The sequence below is a fragment of the Papio anubis genome, chromosome 14 (assembly GCF_008728515.1).
Source record: "Papio anubis isolate 15944 chromosome 14, Panubis1.0, whole genome shotgun sequence".
In the NCBI taxonomy this organism is placed as follows: Eukaryota; Metazoa; Chordata; class Mammalia; order Primates; family Cercopithecidae; genus Papio; species Papio anubis.
In genome coordinates, this window is record NC_044989.1 from 105,804,843 (window position 1) to 105,824,973 (window position 20,131).

Genomic DNA, 20,131 nt, shown 5'->3' on the forward strand with positions numbered 1-20,131 from the left:
GGGGGGCGTGTAGGGGCTGGGCCTCTGTGTAGGCAGGGCTGTAATTTCTTGGTATTTAAAAAAAAAAAAAAAAAAAAAAAAAAGGAGCAAAAGAAAAGAGAGAAAGAATCAAAGCCTCAAGCGTCACGTCTAGGAATAGCGCCGGAGTCCGGCCAAGTCATTAGAGACGATGAGTAATCCGGTTAAGTCATTTCTCTAAACACCATTCCTTGTAAGAGAATTAAAATATCAGCTTACATCAGAGGGGGAGAGGCAGGCTCCAGGGGCCCGGGCAGGAGCGCGGCCAGGAAGGGGGCGCGGCTGGTACGCTCTGCCACTCAGCCCTGCCCCGGGTGGGGGCTGCATGCGGGGCCCTGCCAGCTGAGCCCTGGGCTTGCGGTGGGCGCTGACATCCAGCTAGCGGGAGTAGAGGGAGCGGCCCGCCACACCGCAGTTTACCTCGTTGTTCAGGGTGCTGGGGGAAGTTCGGGACCGCCTGATCTTCAGAGAATCATTGTCCCTCCTGGGGGCAGCTGGTTTTGTTTTGTTTTTTCTTTCAGTGTTTCTCCCCTCCCTCCTAAGATGTCGAGTTGATATCTCGACAACTTCAGGTCTACCGTTGGAGTAAAGGGCTGGGGATCGGCCTGGGGACATAGGGAGGGGAAGAGGGGTCCCCAAACCTCTGGAGAGGTGCCGATTTTCCGCTAGACTAACTGCCAAGTCGTGAGGGGTGATGCCTTAATTTCTATTTCCCCCTTTTCCCTTTAGTTGCCCTGTATTTGGAGAACGCGGGGCTGGGAATCCGCCAGACTTACGGGACAGTGGTAACTGCCAGCGACACTTTCCGCATCCTGGGGGCAGGATTGTGATGACCTGGGGAGAGCTGCTGATCACGAAGCTGACCCTTGTGGGGGGCAGCGGCGTGGGCCTGTGGTCCCAGTGACTCAGGAGCTGAGGTGGGAGGGGATCTCTTGAGCCAGGACTTCAAGGCTGCAGTGAGCTTTGATTGCACCAGGGCACCCTAGCCTGGGCGACAGAGCCAGACCCCAGCTTAAAAAAAAAAAAAAAAGCTGCCCTCAGTCTCGTTATAACACCTGCCCTCTGAGCCAGGACCCACAATGTGAATTGGGTCTCAGCTGTGAGCAGGACACAGACGTCATCTCACCCTCAGTAGCCCTAAAGAGGCCCGGAGACTTCCTAACGGCCTCCCAGCCATGCCCAGGCAGTGTGGAATCACTCAGGTTTATGGTGGCAGACGCTAAACACTTGAGGCAGGCTCCCCCGACACGCTGACTCCTGCAGCAACAGGCTAGGAGAGGTCCATGCCTCCCTGGGAGCTTCTCAACCAGTCTGGAGACAGAAGCCTCCCCGGGCTCTGGAGCCAGGCGGACTGGTGTGCAATCCGGGTACCCTCCCTTGCAGGTGGTATGACCTGGGATGGGTTATTCACTGTCTCCAACCCTCAGTTTTCCCGTGTGAAATGGCGTTAGCAATACCTAGCTTGCAAGATTACTGTGAGGGTGAGAAATAACATAAGCCTTCAACAACTGGTCATTCTGTTGTGGCGGCTGCGAGAACAGCCTCCTTCACCAGCGGCATCAGCACTTCTGCAGGGTGGATTCTGTGCTCCTCAGGCCCTGCCCTGATGACCTGGGGCTGGGCCCTGAGACCCCACTCCCGATCAGGTTTTCGAGGTCTTTGGGTAGGAGCTGCGAAGCACCCCCCGGCCCCGCGCCCCGGGTTCCTGGTGGGGTCCTAGGCTCTGGCCAGGATGCGGGCATGAAGGGAGGAATTGTGGGGGAAGTCAGTGACTCATCTCCAATCTGAGTGGGCCCCATTAACCCCTTCGATACTGGAAGCCCAGGCTTTTCGGGGAGATACTGCTCTAATTCCTCCTCCCCAGATGAACTCATGGGACTTTGCGAATATGAAAACTAAAACTTTCAGCCTTGCAATGGTCGGGGGTCCACTGGCTCCAAGAACTCAGATCTCTCTGAGGTTTCATACTCTCGCTGCGGCTCCCCCACACTGCAGCCCCGACCTGAAGCCCAGGCCCCTGCTTTCATCATCATGGTGTCATCCACCCGGCACCTGCCACAGGCAGGACTGCCCTCCCTGCCTGACATCCCAACTACCTTTGTTAGAAACAGTACTTGGCAGGGAGAATCCAAGGTGAACCCAGGTCTAAATGGTCCTGTCTACACCCCAAGAGCTCTCATTCTCCCCGCATCTGCTGTGCATCCTTTCTGCTGCTGCCGGCCCAGGTGCGAGTGTGCAAACCTGTGCACGCATGCCTATGCATCTATGCATGGGTCTGGCATGCCAGGAGCCCACAGCTCACACATAGGATCACACAAACATATCTATACACTAACTCACCAGAGAGCCAGCCCAGAAGCCCCTGAGGCGTTCTTCCCCACATCTGGGGTACCCTGGCCTGCCTTGGACTCCCAGAAGGGTTGTTCAGCCCCCCTCCCTCACCCCAGCTGCCCACCTGTGCAATGGTGTCTTCAGTCATGGGGCCAGCCTGACAGACTTTGCTCTGTTAAAACTGCCTTCTCTCTCTCTGTCTTGGCCTCAGCAGACTCTTCCAGACCTGCCTGAGGGGTAGTGGCCATGGCTGAAGGCAGAGGGCTGCGTGAAGGGGGCTTCCCTGGGCCTTGGGCCTGGGTAAAGACAGCTCTGGACATGGAAGTAGCTAGTTTGGCATCCCCCCTCTCTGGCAAATATGGCAATCTAGCCACACTGGGAGGGCTTTGCCCCAGTGCCCCGTGCTGTTCCTGGGGCTGCGTGTGTGCATGAGCTGTACCCTCTGGGCCTGGAGGAGCCTTCCCCAGCTTGCCAGTTCCCACCATATCTACCCAGTGAGCTTCTGCTCATCCTTCAAGGGCCCACCTGAGGCAGATACCCAGGGGTCTCAGCACACACCTCTGCCGTGGCATGTGCCACGTCGTGCTCCTGTGGTCAGCCTCATGCCACTGTGTGACTGGCCAGCAGCCCCCAAGCCTCTCGTCTCCAGCTAGAAGTGCTCTTTACTATCTGCCCACACCACGCTGCTGACAGGGCCGCAGAGCCCCAGCCGCTGCTCCTCCAGAAGAGGAAACTGAGGGTCTAAGTGGGAAGGGACTTAGCCAAGGTCTCACAGTCGCTTCAGAAGATCTCAGAGTTGGTAAAGGAATTGGGAAGAAAGGGGAGGAAGTGAGAGGCCACTGAGGGCAGGTGCACAGTAGGTGCTAAATGAAGATCCACAGGAGAATGAAGGGCATGGAGGATGGGGAGAAGGAAGAGGCCAGGCACCCACCTCCACCCCCATCCCACATCTCCCTCCATCACCAGGCATCATCGGCCCTTCCTTCTCCAGGGATTAGCGCTTCCTCATTGTCAAGGGCAGCACATTCTAGATGCTGGAGCCTTGACCTCACATGCACCCCTCTCGCTGGAGTCACACCCTCCCTATGGCTGCAGGCTGACTGCTCAGGCCACAGCCCCTTTCCTGGGTATCCCTGTTGCTACTGAATCCTGGCCAGGGGTAGTGAGTACAGCCCAGGTCTTGGGCTCCAGGACAGCACCCCCTTAGCTCCCCAAGGAGCTGAGAGGCCCCAAGCCCCTGGCCAGCTTGTCTCAGCTGGAGGGAGGTTCTGGGCATCCTGTGGCTGGACTCTGAGGCCTGCCTTGGCTGAGGAGAATCTGCCTTGGCACAGATTCTGTGCCAAAGCGATGGGCAAATTTTTCTCCACAGGAAAACCAAGTAGCCCAGTGCAGTTGAGCTCTCGGTGCTGTCTCCTATCTATGAAACCGGCTGGCAGGCACAATAACAGCCCTCACGCCTCCGGGTGCAATTACGGGCATTGGATGAGCTATTTCTTATAAAGGGCTTAGAACTGTGCCCACTGGCGAGAGGAAGTACTCCATAAACATTAGCTGGTTTCCACAGCCCTGGGTGAAACAGAAGGCACGGGGTGGGCCCAGGCTGGGGGAGTGGGGACAGGAAACCGGACTTCCAGCTCCAGCCCCAGCTCAGCAGAGAGACCTTTTGGTTCCGCAAGGCCCCCAACCCCCTGCCTTCCCTCCTGTACGCGTGTGTCATATTTTGTTGGCTTTGGGGCTTTCTTTACTTTTTTTCAAATAAACAAGGGCTGCATGAAACCTCTAATATTCTGGGTAAGTGTTGAAACAGCTCAGAAATCCCCTCCTCCCCTTGTGACTCAGTGGCAGGAGCCATAAGCAGAACTACTGGTAACACTGTGGGAGAGAAATTCTGCAAAATAACAGCTGGGCAGCCCGGGACCCCAGGGAGTTCAAATGGGACCTCAGAGGCATCAGGATGTCCTGGAGAGGCACCAAGGCCCCAGGTCCCCCAGGGACTGTGGAGGGGGCATTAAGCCTTGAAGAAGATCATGACGCCCATCCCTCCAGCATAATTAGAAATAAAAACAACCCAGGACAGTTACATTAGTGTAAGGAAGTCCCTCAAGAGTTTGACTTTTCCCGTAATGGCGATTTTCGATGCTCCTTGGGAAACATCAAATTCTTTCCAAGCATTCTTCTTTTTCTATTTTGGTGCCCTAAGCACTAGCGTATTCGACCAAGCCCCTGCCCCAGCCCTGAGCGACCTCTGCAGGCTGCCTGGCCCCTTTTGGGCACCGGCTCCGGGGTTGCGGCGGGGGGGGGGGCGCACGGGGGGGCACGGGGGGCTGGAGGCAGGGCAGGGGGAGGAGCCAGGGGTGGGGCTGGGGAGGGAGCCGGGGGTGGGAAGTGAGGGGTGAGTGGGGGAAGCCGGAGATTGGGGTGGAGATGGAGGGAGGGAGCTGGGGGGAGGAGCCGAGGGGTGGAGACGGGGGTGAGGTGGAGGCTGGGGGTGGGGGGAGAGCCAGGGGTGGGGTGGGGAGAGCCGGGGTGGGGGGAGAGCCGGGGGCGCGGGGGGAGAGCCGGGGGTGGGGCAGGAGATCTGGGGGTGGGGGAGGGCTGACGGCTCGGCACGCCCCACCCACCCACCACCACCCAGGGACCTTGCTGCAGGGTTTCAGAAAGCGCTTTTCTGGCCCTGCCGCCGGATCTGACTCAAAAAGGGGAGCTGGCTCAAACCGAAAGAATAATTCGGTTAGCCAAAGCGTCGATATTTCCCTGGGGCCCAAATGGCTGCCAGGCAGGGGGCTCCAGGGCCGCAGCCTCGCCGGCCCCTCGGGCCCCTCCGAAAGCCCCGGGCCCCACACAGCCCCGCCACCGAAAGGGGCAGGAAGAGCCGCTGAGAGCGGGCCGTGCTGCAGCCCCGCAGGCCGGACTGTCGGACGGTGACCCTCCCGAGGCCTTCCCTGCCTGTGCCCGTGGGCCCTGCTCTCCCGGGCCCTCCGGACGTTGGGCAGACCCCTGAAGGCTCTTTTCCAGCAGCGCGCACCTCCCTGCACACCTCCGTGAGTGACGTTTTTCTGGAAGTATCATGTGGACACTTTTGGAGGCCTACACCCACTGTTAGAGGAACCTGGCGTCCCACTGCAGGGCGTCCCGGCTTTTGAAGTTGAAGAATTGTCTTGCACCATACATAAAATACACGAACACTACGCAGCCGGTGAGCTAAAAGAAAAAGTCGCGAACATACCTCAGCGTTTTAAGGAAGCTTTATGAATTTGGGCCTCATTCAAAACCTTCCCGGGTCACAGGCCCCCGTGGGCCACGCACGGGACAAGCTTGCATTCTGGAGACCGACTCGAAATTAACCGGAAAAGAACCACTCGGGCCGATTCAACACCCCTGTCACCTATCCCTACCCACGATTTCACTCCCAGGCCCCTTGGCCTGGTGATGCTTGCCCTTTGGCCAGCATCCTAGAGGTCACAGTGAGGCCCAAATGAACGGGGTTTTATTGAACTGACATGCCCGGGAGAGAAACATTAATCTATACAGAGAGGCTAATCATTTGTTTCAGGCTGAATTGCCAGGGTGGCGTGGGTGGCGTGGGTGGGGTGGGCCCAGGGGCAACCCTCCGCTCCCCCAGCAAGCCATGTGTGCAGTCTGAGATGGCCGTACGCATATTCTCTTCAGGTTCCCCCTCCCTTCAGTCTGAAGCAGGGACTTGGGCTTTGCAGGTGCAGAAGCTCTCTGGCTCTGGGAGCCTGCTGGACTCAAGTTCCTTCTGACCTCAGGACAGGTGTGGGCAGGAGATGCTGACGGCTGGTTTTCCTGGGCCACCCAGAACACCTGGCCTCTCAGCCTAGCGCGCTGTCTCAGCACAAAATTCGCCCTGTAAGCAGGACCCTCCTGAGCTCCCAGGAAGGGCCAGGCACAGAGCTGCTGTCACCAGCAACAGTCCTGCAGACAGCGAGACAGCTGTGGCACAGTGCTGCACACAAGGCCTGGCTGCTGCCTGCCACGCACAAGGACAGGCACTGAACACAGCCGAGGTCAGGGACCCGCGTGGTCAGCTGAGCGTGTGAGGACTCAGGTGCTTGCAATCCCTGCCTCCCTGCCACAGTGTGATGCTACAGGGTGGCCCGGCAGGACTGGGTCAGTACAGCTCCTGACCTACCAGAGGACCTAGTGTCACCCCCCACACAGTTGTCACATTGCTGAGGAGTCTGAAGAAGAGGAAGGCACCAGGGCGATCCCAGTCACGCTGGGACTTGGAGCGGTCCCTAGTACTGATACTGAAGTACGTCAATATAATAAATGGCTTAGAGGGAGCTGTGTTGACTGTTAATCCCAAGAGATGGAGGGAACACCTCGCTTCCGGAAGAAAGCTGGGAGCATCTCTCTCTTCTTTTTTTTTTTTTTTTTGAGACAGGGTCAGACTGGAGTGCAGTGGTGCAGTGTCAGCTTACTACAGCCTTGGACTCCTGGGCTCAAGTGATTCTCACACCTCAGCCTCCCAGGCAGCCAAGACCATAGACATGCACCACCATGCCTGTCTTGTCTTTTAAAAATTTTTATGGAGGTGGGATCTCGCTATGTCACCCAGACTGGTCTTGAACTCCTGGGCTCAAGTGATCCACCCACTTTTGTCTCCCAAAGTGCTGGGATTACAGGTGTGAGCCACTGAGCCTGGCTGCATCTCCATTTTACGATGCTGAGTGGGAACTTGGAGGAAGGACAAGAAGCAGAGCGGGTCCTGCCATATTGTGTACATTCTGGGAGTCCTCACTGCCCTGGTACCCAGACACAGGTCTGTCACTGAGGAGTGGCAAGGGCTGCCCTAGGTCTGGCCCAGAAGGTCCCTGAGCTTCTGCTTAGAGTGCCAGAGTGCCGTGCCGGTGGTGTGGGGGGGGGGCTTGAGCACACTCGGGCTTATGGGCACGTGTCCCGTGGACTGTCTGGGCGCACCTCTGTGTGGGAGAGCATCCTGCCTTCTTGCATAGCAGTGAAGCTTTGGTAGGAACTCTAACCCTGTTGAAGGGAAGTAGGGAAATGAGGCGTGTCCGAGACACCAGGCTGCCTGCTCAGTCTTTCAGAGGTAGGAGAGAAGCTGCAGAGGTCTCAGGGATCACTTCCGCTTCCCAGGAAGGCTCCCACCTGGGATCCCCAGATCCAAGAGCCCTCTGGAGGGAGGAGCGCTTCTAAGGGGCGGCAGCCTGGGGTCATCAACCAATCCATGAAATTTCCCTCCGGACCCTTTACAGTTCACTGTGTCCTGATTTGACAGATGGCAAAATCAAGGCCCAGAGAGGGAAAGTGGTGTGCTCAAGGCCACACTGTGGATCAGGGGCGGGGCAGGATCTGGTGCCTGGCGGCATCCTGCGTTTCTTCCCGCACTGCAGCCAGGAGAGGGAGGTGGCCCAGCAACCCTGGATCTGCTGCCCTCGGGCGTTAGGAGTGAGGAGGGAACTCCAGTGGATGCTGTGCCCCTAGCAGTGGTGGCTGCTTCACACCCCATCCCTGGCCAGTTGTTTTGAACAAGGTATGTTTTGCTAACTTTTTACCTGGGGATCTCCAAGCATGCGATGAATTCGGAGAACGTGGTTGCTGGTTTCTGTACATTTTTTTTTCCCTGTAGTCTGGCCTGTTTATCATGAGCTCTGCTAATCAGAATATTCAACTGCATGCACGTACACAGGCATACACGATGTGCAGGACGTTCTGGGGAATTTACTTTTCTGGGTAACTGAGGGTTAACTGGAAGCCTGTGTTCTTATGCCTTATTGAAAATTTTTCTACAAATGATGAGCATTTCCCCAACTTAGTATTTTGAAAAGTTCCACCACTTTCTAAATACGTGACCTTGGTTGAGTTACCTAACCTCAGTAACCTCAGTTTCCTTATCTGTAAAATGTGCAGAGCAATGCCTCTCTAGGTAATGAAAGGAACTAGAAATAAAAGCAGTGCATAGCATACCGTGCGTGCTTTAGAAATGGAGCCACTGCTACTGCTGTTAGGACTCTTATTACCTGGTCAAAGGAACAGGAGAGTTGACTGAGGATCTTTGTGGGAATTTGGGACTCTGGTTTGGATGCCGTTGCACATCTGGCATCCATCTTCAGTTTCTGTCCCAATTAAGTCCTCCCAAGCAGATAGTTTTCTTATGATTTGCTGCTTTCTCATAAAAGCCGCTGCAGCCGTGGGAGCTGCATGCAATGAACCAAGGACCTTTGGTCTGGAGCCCATACGTTCTCTTTGAGTTTGTTGTGTCTCCTCTGGGAAAGGGCCAGTGGATGAAGGGCAGGGCCTGGGCTCAGCCTTCCTAGGATTCTATTCCACCCCATGCTGTGTCACGCATGCCCCCTGCACACAGCTCAGGACCCACTCCCTTGCCAGAGGGCAAGCCAGGAAAAAGACAGGGAAGGGGGCGACCCAGCCACTGAGAAGGCAGAAAGGGCACCCCAGGCCGGGAGAGAGCAGGACAGGCTCTGGATCCCCAGCAAGTACAGGGAGATTGGGATGGCTGAGGAGGGGTCTGGGTCTTAGTCTTGGCCTGGTGCATTCTAGGAAGCCCTTCCTTCCCTCCCTCCCTTTCTCCTTTCCTTCCCTTCCTTTCCTTCCTTCCTTCCTTCCTTCCTTCCTTCCTTCCTTCCTTCCTTCCTTCCTTCCTTCCTTCCTTCCTTCCCTCCTTCCTTTCCTTCCTTCTTTCCCTCCCTCCCTCCTTCCCTCCTTCCTTCCTTTCCTTCCTTCCTTCCCTTCTTTCCCTTCCTTCCCTTCCTTCCCTCCTTCCCTCCTTCCCTCCTTCCTTCCTTCCTTCCTTCTTTCCTTCCTTCTTTCTTTTTTTTTTTTTTTAATGGAGTCTCACTCTGTTGTCCAGGCTGGAGTACAGTGGAATGATCTTGGCTCACTGCAGCCTCTGCCTCCTGGGTTCAAGCAATCCTCGTGCCTTAGCCTCCCAAGTAGCTGGGACTGCAGAAGCATGCGCCACCACACACGGCTAATTTTTTTTTTTTTTTTTTTTTTTTAGTAGAGACGGGGTTCTACCATGTTGGCCAGGCTGCTCTTAAACTCCCGATCTCAAGAGATCAGCCCACCTTGGCCTCCCAAAGTGCTGGGATTACAGCCATGAGCCACTGCACCGGGTCCAAGAGACAGCTTTTTCTGACCTGCCCCCAGATCCATCCAGATTGAAGAGTTGAGGAGCCTCCGGGAAGTGGGGAGCCCACAGGACTCCCAGCTCCATGAAACTGCTCCTGCCCGCTGTGGAGGGGGAGGAAGCAGCCACAGATGGGGAGGGTGGCAACCAGGCACCTCCCCCTGCAGCCCCCACGGGTGTAGAACCATCCGCTCAGGGTGAGGCCTCGGTGCCTGCTGGTGCCTGTGTCAGAGGCACAGTCCTGTGAAAAGGCATGGAATTCAGAGTCAGATCAACCCCCAGCCCTGTCCCTTACCGGGTGGCCTTGGGCAGCCCACTGAGATCTCTGGGCCTCACTCTCCTTACCTGTGAAATGGAAACACCTCTGGGTGATGATGTGAAGATGCAGCGAGACTAGCGTGTGAAAGCCAGCCTGGTGCAGTCCCTAGGCTTACAGCCTGCCTCCTGCCCTCTGCTCAGGGCTGCTGAGAAGCACCCAGTGCGGGGCTGGGCGGAGCCTTGCAGACTGAGGGCAGAGCGTTGTAGGCTTTGGTTTCTGGGATGGGGGCAAAGGCTATCTCTAGACCTCATCTGTATGCAGTCCCTCCTCATTCTCCTTCCAGCTCAGTCTGTCCTTACCTCTCCACTTCTCTCCCTTCCTCCTCACAGGCCGCCCCAGGCCTCCAGCCTTCATACGGAGACCTGCCACGCTGGCACAGGGGGATGAGGAAGTGCTTGCTTCAGTGTCCCCCACTCCTCTTAGACTCACTTTTGTCCACCTGGAGACAGTATCCTGGGGCACATAGAGGCCCACCGTGGTGCCTGAGCTCCTGTACACCCAGCAGAAGCTGGAGGGTGGGAGGTGGGAGGGGGATGTATAAATGTTTTTTTTTTTTGAGACGGAGTCTCGCTCTGTCGACAAGGCTGGAGTGCAGTGGCCGGATCTCGGCTCACTGCAAGCTCTGCCTCCCGAGTTCCCGCCATTCTCCTGCCTCAGCCTCCCGAGTAGCTGGGACTACAGGCGCCCGCCACCTCGCCCGGCTAGTTTTTTGTATTTTTTAGTAGAGACGGGGTTTCACCGTGTTAGCCAGGATGGTCTCGATCTCCTGACCTCGTGATCCGCCCGTCTCGGCCTCCCAAAGTGCTGGGATTACAGGCTTGAGCCACCGCGCCCGGCCATAAATGTTATATTGAACGATAGAGTAGACACACACGCTGAGCACACAGTGTGCAAAGACAGTGCCACTGGCCTCTTAGTTCTTTTCCTGCTGCTGTAACAGAATGTCCAGACTGGGTAATTTATAATGAATGGAAATCTATTCGGCTCACTGTTTTGGAGGCTGGGAAGTTCAAGAGCATGGTGCCAGCATCTGGTGAGGGCCACTCTGTGGCAAAAGGCAGAAAGTGAAAGCAAGGGCAGGAGAGACAGAGAGAGGAAATCGGCCGAATTAATCCTTTTTATCAGGAGCCCACCCCTTGGCGATAATGCCTCACTCACTCTTGCGTAATAGCATTAATCCATTCATGAGGGCAGAGCCCTCATGATCTAATCACCTCTTAAAGGTTTCACCTCTTAATGCCATCAGAATGAGGACAAGCTTCCAACACATGAATTTTGGGGGAACACATTCAAACCATAGCAGCCGGGGTGGGGGAGATTGCGTAAAAAGCCTTCCTGCCATTGATAATGAAAATATCACTTTGTGTACGTACAGCACAGAAAATTTCACAAGCGCTTTTCTACATCCACAGTAAAGGAGAAGGGAAATTTGGAGAAGGAAGAAACGGGGCAAGGAGGAGCCAGGGGACCTGTTGGGAGTGATATGGTTTGGCTCTGTGTCCCCACCCGTATCTCATCTTGTAGCTCCTATAATTTCCACGTGTTGTGGGAGGAACCTAGTGGGAGATGAATGAATCATAGTGTGGGGGAGTCTTTCCCGTGCTGTTCTCACGATGGTGAATGGATCTCACAAGATGTCATGGTTTTTAAAACGGGAGTTTCTCTGCACAACTTTCTCCTTTGCCTGGTGCCATCCATGTAAGATGTGACTTGCTCCTCCTTGCCTTCCACTATGATTGTGAGGCCTCCCCAGCCATGGGGAGCTGTGAGTCCAATAAACCTCTTTCTTTCGTAAATTGCCCAGTCTTGGGTATGTCTTTATCACCAGCATGAAAACGGACTCATACAGGGAGCCTTGCTTACCCCACCCACCCTGGAGTCCCTGGAGTCCCTGGAGCCCTTAAGCGGGAGGCAGTGGGCTTCTCTCTGAATTGAGAAAGAGGATCCAGGAAGTTGGCCGGGCGCGGTGGCTCAAGCCTGTAATCCCAGCACTTTGGGAGGCCGAGACGGGCGGATCACGAGGTCAGGAGATCGAGACTATCCTGGCTAACATGGTGAAACCCCGTCTCTACTAAAAATACAAAAAACTAGCCGGGCGTGGTGGCGGGCGCCTGTAGTCTCAGCTACTTGGGAGGCTGAGGCGGGAGAATGGCGTGAACCCGGGAGGCGGAGCTTGCAGTGAGCCGAGATCACGCCACTGCACTCCAGCCTGGGAGACACAGCGAGACTCCGTCTCAAAAAAAAAAAAAAAAAAAAAAAAAAAAGAGGATCCAGGAAGTCTCCTTCCTTCAGCTCAAATAAACAGCACACTACACTCAGCTAACGCACTCACCTGCAGGTGCCACTCGGAGTGACTCCTGGAAACACATGCTATGTCTGCAGTTCCATCCAAAGCCTGCAGCCCCACACCCACCCAGTAGCCTCTGACTTAGCCACCTGGAGGATCCAGAACAAACCTGAGAACAAGGAAGAAGTGTGGCTTAAAAATGATACATGTTGCCCAGTACATGTACTGTATTTTCGCACATTTTCAAAGGACATGTGAGATTTCACTCAGGAGCCTGATCTTTATTTTTATTTTATTTTTATTCTCTGTTGCCCAGGCTGGAGTGCAGTGGCCTGATCTTGGCTCACTGCAACCTCCGCCTCCCAGGTTCAAGTGATTCTCCTGCCTCAGCCTCCTGAATAGCTGGGGTTACAGGTGTGCGCCACGAAGCCAGGCTCTTACATTTTTAGTAGAGGTGGGGTTTTGCCATGTTGGCCAGGCTGGTCCCAAGCTTCTAACCTCAGGTGATCCACCCGCCTCAGCCTCCCAAAGTGCTGGGATTGCAGGCGTGAGCCACAGTGCCCGGCCTTATTTTTTATTTTATTTTTGAAATAGAGTCTCACTCTGTCACCCAAGCTGGAGTGCAGCTGCATGAACTCGGCTCACTGCAGCCTCCACCTCCCGGGTTCCAGCAATTCTCGTGTCTCAGTCTCTCGAGTAGCTGGGATTACAGGCGGGTGCCACCACGCCCGGCTAATCTTTGTATTTTTTTGTAGAGACAGGCTTTTGCCCTGTTGTCCAGGCTGGTCTCAAATTCCTGGCCTCAAGCAATCCAACCACCTTCTGCTTCCCAAAGTGCTGGGTTTACAGGCATGAACCACTGTGCCTGGCCTCATCTTTATTTTAGAATTAACAAAATGGTGGAGAACTTTGGGGTCAGTCCAGTTTGACCTATACAAGTCACTCAGTCTTTCTGAGCCCCAGTCCCCATCTGTCATACACCCAAGTCCCACAGCCAGTGGGTGGCAGAGTCCCCACTCCGCACTGGTGACTGTGCTAGGCGATTTCATGGTACTTGCAAAGGCCCGGCACATCATGGGCCCCCAGTGCGTGCTGACTGTATGGCTGAAAGCACTGACGAGACACTAAAGTTCCCCATGAAGGCACAAACCAGAAGGTGAGTACTCGTCCAGTCACAATGGAAGGAACGGAAGCACAAGGACGGTGTGCAGGCAGGTGTGGCACTGGGGGACCCATGCTCCAGGTTAGCTGCCGGAAGACCCAGAGCCTAACCCAAGCCAAGACAACTCAGATACACTGACAGAGTTTGAGGACCCTGTCTTTCTTCCCTGCACCGAGTATCTTCACACACAAGGAGGAGCAGAGAGAGGCAGCAGCAGCCCAGTCAGGGCAGAGGTAGCGCTTCGCTTCCTAGGGAGGGGTTGACTCTTAGCTTGCTTCTCAAAGCTCAAGTCAGGGCTGGGTGTGGTGGCTCACGCCTGTAATCCCAGCACTTTGGGAGGCCGAGGCAGTCGATCACCTGAGGTCAGGAGTTCGAGACCAGCCTGGCCAATGTGGTGAAACCCCATCTCTACTAAAATTGCAGAAATTAGCCTGGAGTGGTGGCCTGCCCCTGTAATCCCTTGGGAGGTTACTTGGGAGGCTGAGGTGGGAGGATTGTTGCTTGAACTCTGGAGGCAGAGGCTGCAGTGAGCCGAGATTGTGCCACTGCACTCCAGCCTGGTGACAGAGTGAGACTTCGTAAAAAAAAAAAAAAAAAAAAAAGGGAGAAAAGCTCAAGTGGGGAGAGGAGAAGCTCCTTGGGAGACAGAATGGACTGGAGTCCACTCCACCCTGGCAGGGAACATTTGGCCCTAGCTCTGTCAGGGTGGAGGGGTGTCAGGAGACCTAGGGAACGGCCACTCCCTGCCTGTGAAGGATGGACAATGCCCAAGGCCTGGGCAGTAGAGACAATGACAATGGCTGCAATGAGCTTTGACAACGGGCAAAAACTCAGAGGAGTGGAAGGAAGATATTTTCTTCCTCTCTGTGCTATTGTGGCTTTGGTGAGGGACCGGAAGGACCTCCAGGGATCTGGAAAAATTCGGCTGGAGAAGTTGGCGATTCGTCCTCCTGGCCAGCAGGTTCTCAGCTACAACAGCTCCCCTGCCCACCCACCTACAGTGCCCCCACAGCGGAGTTCCTGCGGGCTGGGCGCCAGGTGACGTGCTCACCGCACGTGTGAGTCCCAGGTGCATGGGGTCTCCCAGCGCTCAGAGCCTCCCTCCACCCTCCACCCGGGATGCCACACCCTCTCTCTTTCCCTGCACCCTACAGCTGCTGTTTTCCCTCAATATCCATTCTCTCCTTCTCTGTCGTAATATTGGAACACTCCAATTTCTGTCTAGCTGGGCACATGATTGCCCAGAATAAAGCCTACACTTCCCAGTTCCTTGCAGCTGGATGTGGCCACACAACTAAGTTTTGGCCAATGTGATTCCAGCTGAAGTTTGGGCCATGCGTGCTCTTCCTGGCCGTGCCCTTTAAGGAAAGGGGCATGCCGTGGCCCGCTGTGGCCCCTTTCCCTGCTGGCAGGAGGCATAACACTCCTCTTGACCCACCTGTCTGGGGCTGCAGATGCCCCTGTCCAGGAGGTTTGGTAGAGCCAGGGGCTGCCCTAGCCATGCTGGGTTGGAGGTCTCAGGGCCCTGGAGAGGCCCAGGGCTTGTGATCTCACCCGAGCGATCCCACACAGGGCTCCACGGGCCCCACCTTGCAGTGAGAGGACTGTCGGGCACAGTTATGGCCCCAAGAAAGGCCCTGAGGTCCTCTTCAGTAAGTGTGTGTGTGTGTGTGTATGTGTGTGTGTGTGTGTAGGCAGGGGGGCTTTACTGGTAAGAGCAGGTATTTACTGGTTAGTGCAGTTCCCTGTGTGGGAATGTGCTACTCATTACTCATTCGGCCCTCCTATCAGCCCGCCCAGCAGGGCTCTTTATTCCCATTTTTGTACATGAGAAAATTAAGGCTTAGAAAGTGCTGTCAGCCAGCCCACGGGCTTTCAGCTATCAAGTGGTGAAGTCTGGATTTGAACCTAGATCTGGTCACTCCATTGTTCTCCTTCCCCAGTAACTCCGAAAGATCCATCAGAGTCCTCCAGCTGAACGACTGGATCCCGGCCTGGCTGATCCCATCCACCGCTGTATGACTGGTCGCTTCCACATCCATGTTCCCAGCGCTGTTCTCTCACCTGAGCTTCCACTTGGATTCTCAGCTGTCTTTGAGCCACCTGACTTGATGGCTAACAGCTGCCTCAGACACAACTATCTGCTCATACTGTGTTCCTCCCAGACTACCCTCGGTACATCTGTGTCCCTCCCTGGGGCTCTGGCATCACCTCCCACTGTTGCCAAGCTTAGCCTTGGCTCTCCTGGGGTGCCCTTCCCTGCCTCGTGCCCTTATCAACTCCTCACAGTTCCCTTCCCCTCCATGCATGCTTCCATTTTCTGCCTGATGGTTCTTACCCCCAAGCAGACAGCTCCAGGTTCCTCGAACCTTGGCTCCTGCTGAGAATCTTCCAGCAATCCCCTATTTGCTACAGAAGAGTCCAGTCCCTCCTTCGCATGGCCCCTGTGACCGGGCTGCCTTGCTGTCCCCCTCCCCATACGCTGAGGGACCACTGCTCCACTCTACCCTGGGCTAGGCAGTGCTGGCTTCCCACCAACATCCAGTTTCTCCTTGCTTAGCGACAGACCCCAAGTTTTAGCTGCTTTTCCCGATAAAGACTACATTTCTGTTTCCCTTGCAGCTAGCTGTGGCCATGTGACAAGGTTCTGGCCAATGAGCTATAAATGAAAGCGTTACCTAGGCCCTCCAGTAAATCAGCTTAATTGCAAGCTGGCTTAGCTGAGAGGAGTGCCCATTTGAGTCTTTCTCTTCCCTGATGCTTGGAGCTCTGATGCACTGGCTGGAGCTCCAGCAGCCCTTTTGGTCCATGAAGTGACCTTGAGGCCGGTGCCAGAATGGTGGAGCTGAATGGCGGAGAAAGCCTGGGTGCCCTGTGGCTGCAGAAGTGTCACGATTAGCTGGACTGCCTGTCTTCAGCTTATTTTATGTGAAAAAGAAATGAACACGCCTTGTTCAAGCCACTGTCCTTTTGGACATTCTCTTGCATGCAAGCAATCCTAATCCTACCTGATACAACCATAGAGCGTGCGGCATGTCTCCGTTCCTATGCTTTTGTATGTGTATTCCTTCTCCCTGAGATGCCTTTCATTCTTTTCTTGGCTGTTGAAATCCTATTTACCTTTCAGGGCACAATTTTAATATCTCTTCTTCCACAAAACTTTCACCCATTCCCCGGGCATAACAACCCCACGACAATGCTGGTCTTCCCAGCCGTCAGTTTGGCCTCTTGTAGCACTTACATAAATTCCAGGGCATGCACAAAGTGGCTGAAGGACGAGGATTGGGTTTCCTTCCATCTCTGGTTACCCAGAACTGGGACAGTGCTTGGCACATAGCAGGCGCCAAATCAATTCCTGTTGAACACACACGCATGCACACGCACACGCACACACACACACCACACAGGGCAGGCACCACCAGGGCAGGTACCAGGTGTCTTCCCAGGACAGACACCCTGACAATAGTGTATGGGTTGAGAGGGCACGGGGAAAAGGAAAACAAGAAACCAAAAGAAGAGAGCGTACACCTTTCCCTTGACCCTTCCCTCACACAGGGGCATGAGCAGCCACGCCAGGCCTGGAAGCTGCGCCTCTCTCCTCCAGCTCGCCTCTCTGGCAGGCTCCCCATTCATGCCCAGTGGGCGCTCCCGTGCTGGCGGGGCAGAACCAGGAGGGCGGAGAGACGTGGAGGCGCCCGGCAGAATCAGGACCCAGGAGGACTGCGACAGGGCGGAGGTGACAGTGCAGACCTATTTAAAACTCCGGGCTGGTATTGTGCTACAGGCTGGCCATTCTCTCCTCCCTCCCACCCCCAAGGCCCCCTGGGGGCTGCCGCTATTGGCCCAGAGGGCTTGCTGGACCCCCAGAGTTGTTGGGTGCTGATGGAGCAGACTGGCTGGGTGGCTGAGGGCGGCGCCTAGGGCACAGGTGCAGTCCTGGCAGAGCCTTTGTGGCCCGTTCCCTCCAGGGCACTAGGCCGTGGTCAGTTCCGCTGCCGGCCACCGGGCGGCAGTGCTGGTCAAGCCCTCCAGCCTCCAGAGCCGGTCCTGTCCCAGGCAGTGGGGATGCTCCGCCAGTGACACTGTTAGGGCTGGAAGGGCTTAGCCAGCATAACACGAAGACGCGATCTATGTATGATGTGAGGGTCCGACTGGAAGGATTTGTTTGTGCGTCTACGCACCGGTGTGACCATGATCAAGGTGCAGGACGTTTCCAGCTCCCCACAGGCTTCCCGTGTCCCTGCCAATCACCACCTCCCAAAGGGAGCCTTGTCCTGCTTCGAACACCAAGGATGGGTTTTGCCTGAACCCCCTATGAGTGGCAACACGCGGTGCTCTTGGGTCTTCCCTTACATCAGCCTCACGGCGGTGAGGTTTATCCACGTGGGTGCAGGCAGCAGTAATTGGTTTTCACTGGCACAGTATTCCATGGCGTGCATATGTGGCAGTTTAGGTCCTGCTGATGGGCGTGGGGAGCTGGGCTGGGAGCAGCCTCTGAGATAGAGATCAGGGACAGGGCTGCTTAGGCGGCAGACCCGGGGAAGCATAAGCCTGGACTGGGTGTGGGTGGGACACTGGCCTTGGCCTCCGGGGAAGGAGCCCTGCATTCCTGGGGATCTGAGCTGTGCAGCTGCCCCGACAGTGGACATTCGCCTGTTTCCAGGCTGGGGCTGCTGTACAGAGCGCTGCTGTGGGCCAGCACACCTGCTTCACGGGGCTGGCATGGCTGGGCCGTGAGGCTGGCAGAGGGGTGCCTTGTGCAAAAGCTCCCGGCGCTGCCCTGTTTGGCCCCTCCGCGCCCTGGCCTGCTGCCCACAGCGCGCGCGGCCCTGATGTTCTGGGGCTGGTTTCCAGGGGGGCAGCCTCTGCCCTCTGAGATTTCAGCCCGGGGAACGGATGAGGGTTGGCAAGTGTCACAGGCGGGCGTCCCAGGGCCTTAGTGGCAGGGCCCATGAGGGACCGGGCTGCCTGACAGTGCCCCAGGTTGGGCTGGTTTCCCGTCCCGCCGGGCGCGGGGCAGCCGCGGCGTCCTCCTGTGCCCGGCTCTTCCCGGAGCGCGGGCGGCGTCTTGAGAGATGACCTGCGGGAAGACAGGTGTAGCGATCGGGCTCTAGGCAAGCGGCACCGACTGCGGCGGAGGGTCCCAGCGAGGCTGCCGCCCACCCCAGGAGGCGGGCGTGCGGGAGCTGCGGTGCAGTGAGCCTGGGCAGAGCCGCGGACCTGCCTCGGGGGCGCCCCCCCGGCTTTGGGGGCTCCCGGGCCCTCGGCGCCTCCTGCAGTACTGAGCGCCGCCAGCAGAGGCCGCCGCAGTCCCGGCCCGGCCGAGGCCGCCCCGCGCTCCGGGGCCCGCGCCCGCCCCTCTGGGAGCAAAGGTTCGCGGCGGGGCTGGCGGGTGCCGTCTGCAGCGGGGCCGCCTCCACCTCCCACTCAGCAGCCAGTCAGGCCTGTCCACAAAGCTCCTGCTCTGTGCCCGCGCAGTACAGTGGGGGAGACATTGCTAATTGGGGGGCGCTCCCAGAGGGGAGTCTCCGCGGCGAGTGGCGGGGGAGGGGCCCAGGCACACCGTCTCCAGCCGCGATACCTGGGCTGAACCTCAGCCTGTCACCTCATGCCTAGTAAGCTGAACCAGCTGCGTCACCGTCGTGTGCCTCAGTTTCCCCACGTGTATAATGGAAATGATGACAATCAACAGGACCTTTTCGAGGAGTTGCCATGAGGACTACCGGGTAAGTTCTGGACTTAGAACGGTAGCATTCCGGGCCAGGCGCGGTGGCTCACGCCTGTAATCCCAGCACTTTGGGAAGCCGATGCGGGTGGATCACGAGGTCAAGAGATCGAGACCATCCTGGCCAGCATGGTGAAACCCCATCTCTATTAAAAACACAAAAATTAGCTGGGCGTGGTGGAGCGCACCATAGTCCCAGCTACTTGGGAGGCTGAGGCAGGAGAATTGCTTGAACCCGGGAGGCAGAGGTTGCAGTAAGCCAAGATGGCACCACCGCACTCCAGTCTGGGCGACAGAGGGAGACTCCATCTCAAAAAAAAAAAAAAAAAAAAAGAACGGTAGCATTGTGCAGGGGAGGAAAAGTAGAAAACTAGAATCTTTCCTCACCCATTGCTGGGTTCATGGCTAGGACCCCTATAACAAAAGACAGGTCAACAAGAGAAAAGCACACAAATTTATTTCATGTAAATTTTACATGACACAGGGACCTTCAGAAATGAAGACCCAAAGAAATGGGGACATGTATTTTTATGCGTTGGTTTCATGAAGAGTGGGCATTGTGGAGAAGTGATTGGCTAAAGGGGGAAAGGGTAATAAACTGGGGAGAGTTGGCCAGGCCTGTTCAGATTCTTCTCTCTGTCCCTGTGTCTTCAGAGGTAAGGATGGGCCTTATGGCCTCATGGTCCTACTTCAGGGGATTTGGGCGAAGGGAAGGTGAGTGAGGCCTTCCTGCTTCTGCTGTTTTCTCAAATGCCAAGGTGCCATATTTCGGGGTGGTATGTCCTGAACCCTGGCAGTGTGTTCAATAAACAAACATGGAGTGTGTGGCAGGCATGCCTGTCCCCTGGATGTGAGGCTTTACGCAGGCTTTAGCTCCTCAGAATGACCCCCTCTGCCCCCCAGATGCCTCATGGCCCAAGGTCCCTCTGATGCGACTACACCACCCCAGCCTGCTGGCTTTGGGTGGCCTGAGGGCCGTAGCTTGCCAGGTAACTTTCCAGACAGTCTGAGGCTCAGAGGTGAATTCCCTGATAAGATGCCATACATACCTCTCATGAGAGTGTGATTTATTAACAAGGTGCACGACTCCAGCCCTCTGGGGAACCACCCAAGGCAGCCCGCACTAAGGTGGAGCACGCACCTGGTGCTAGCCATCC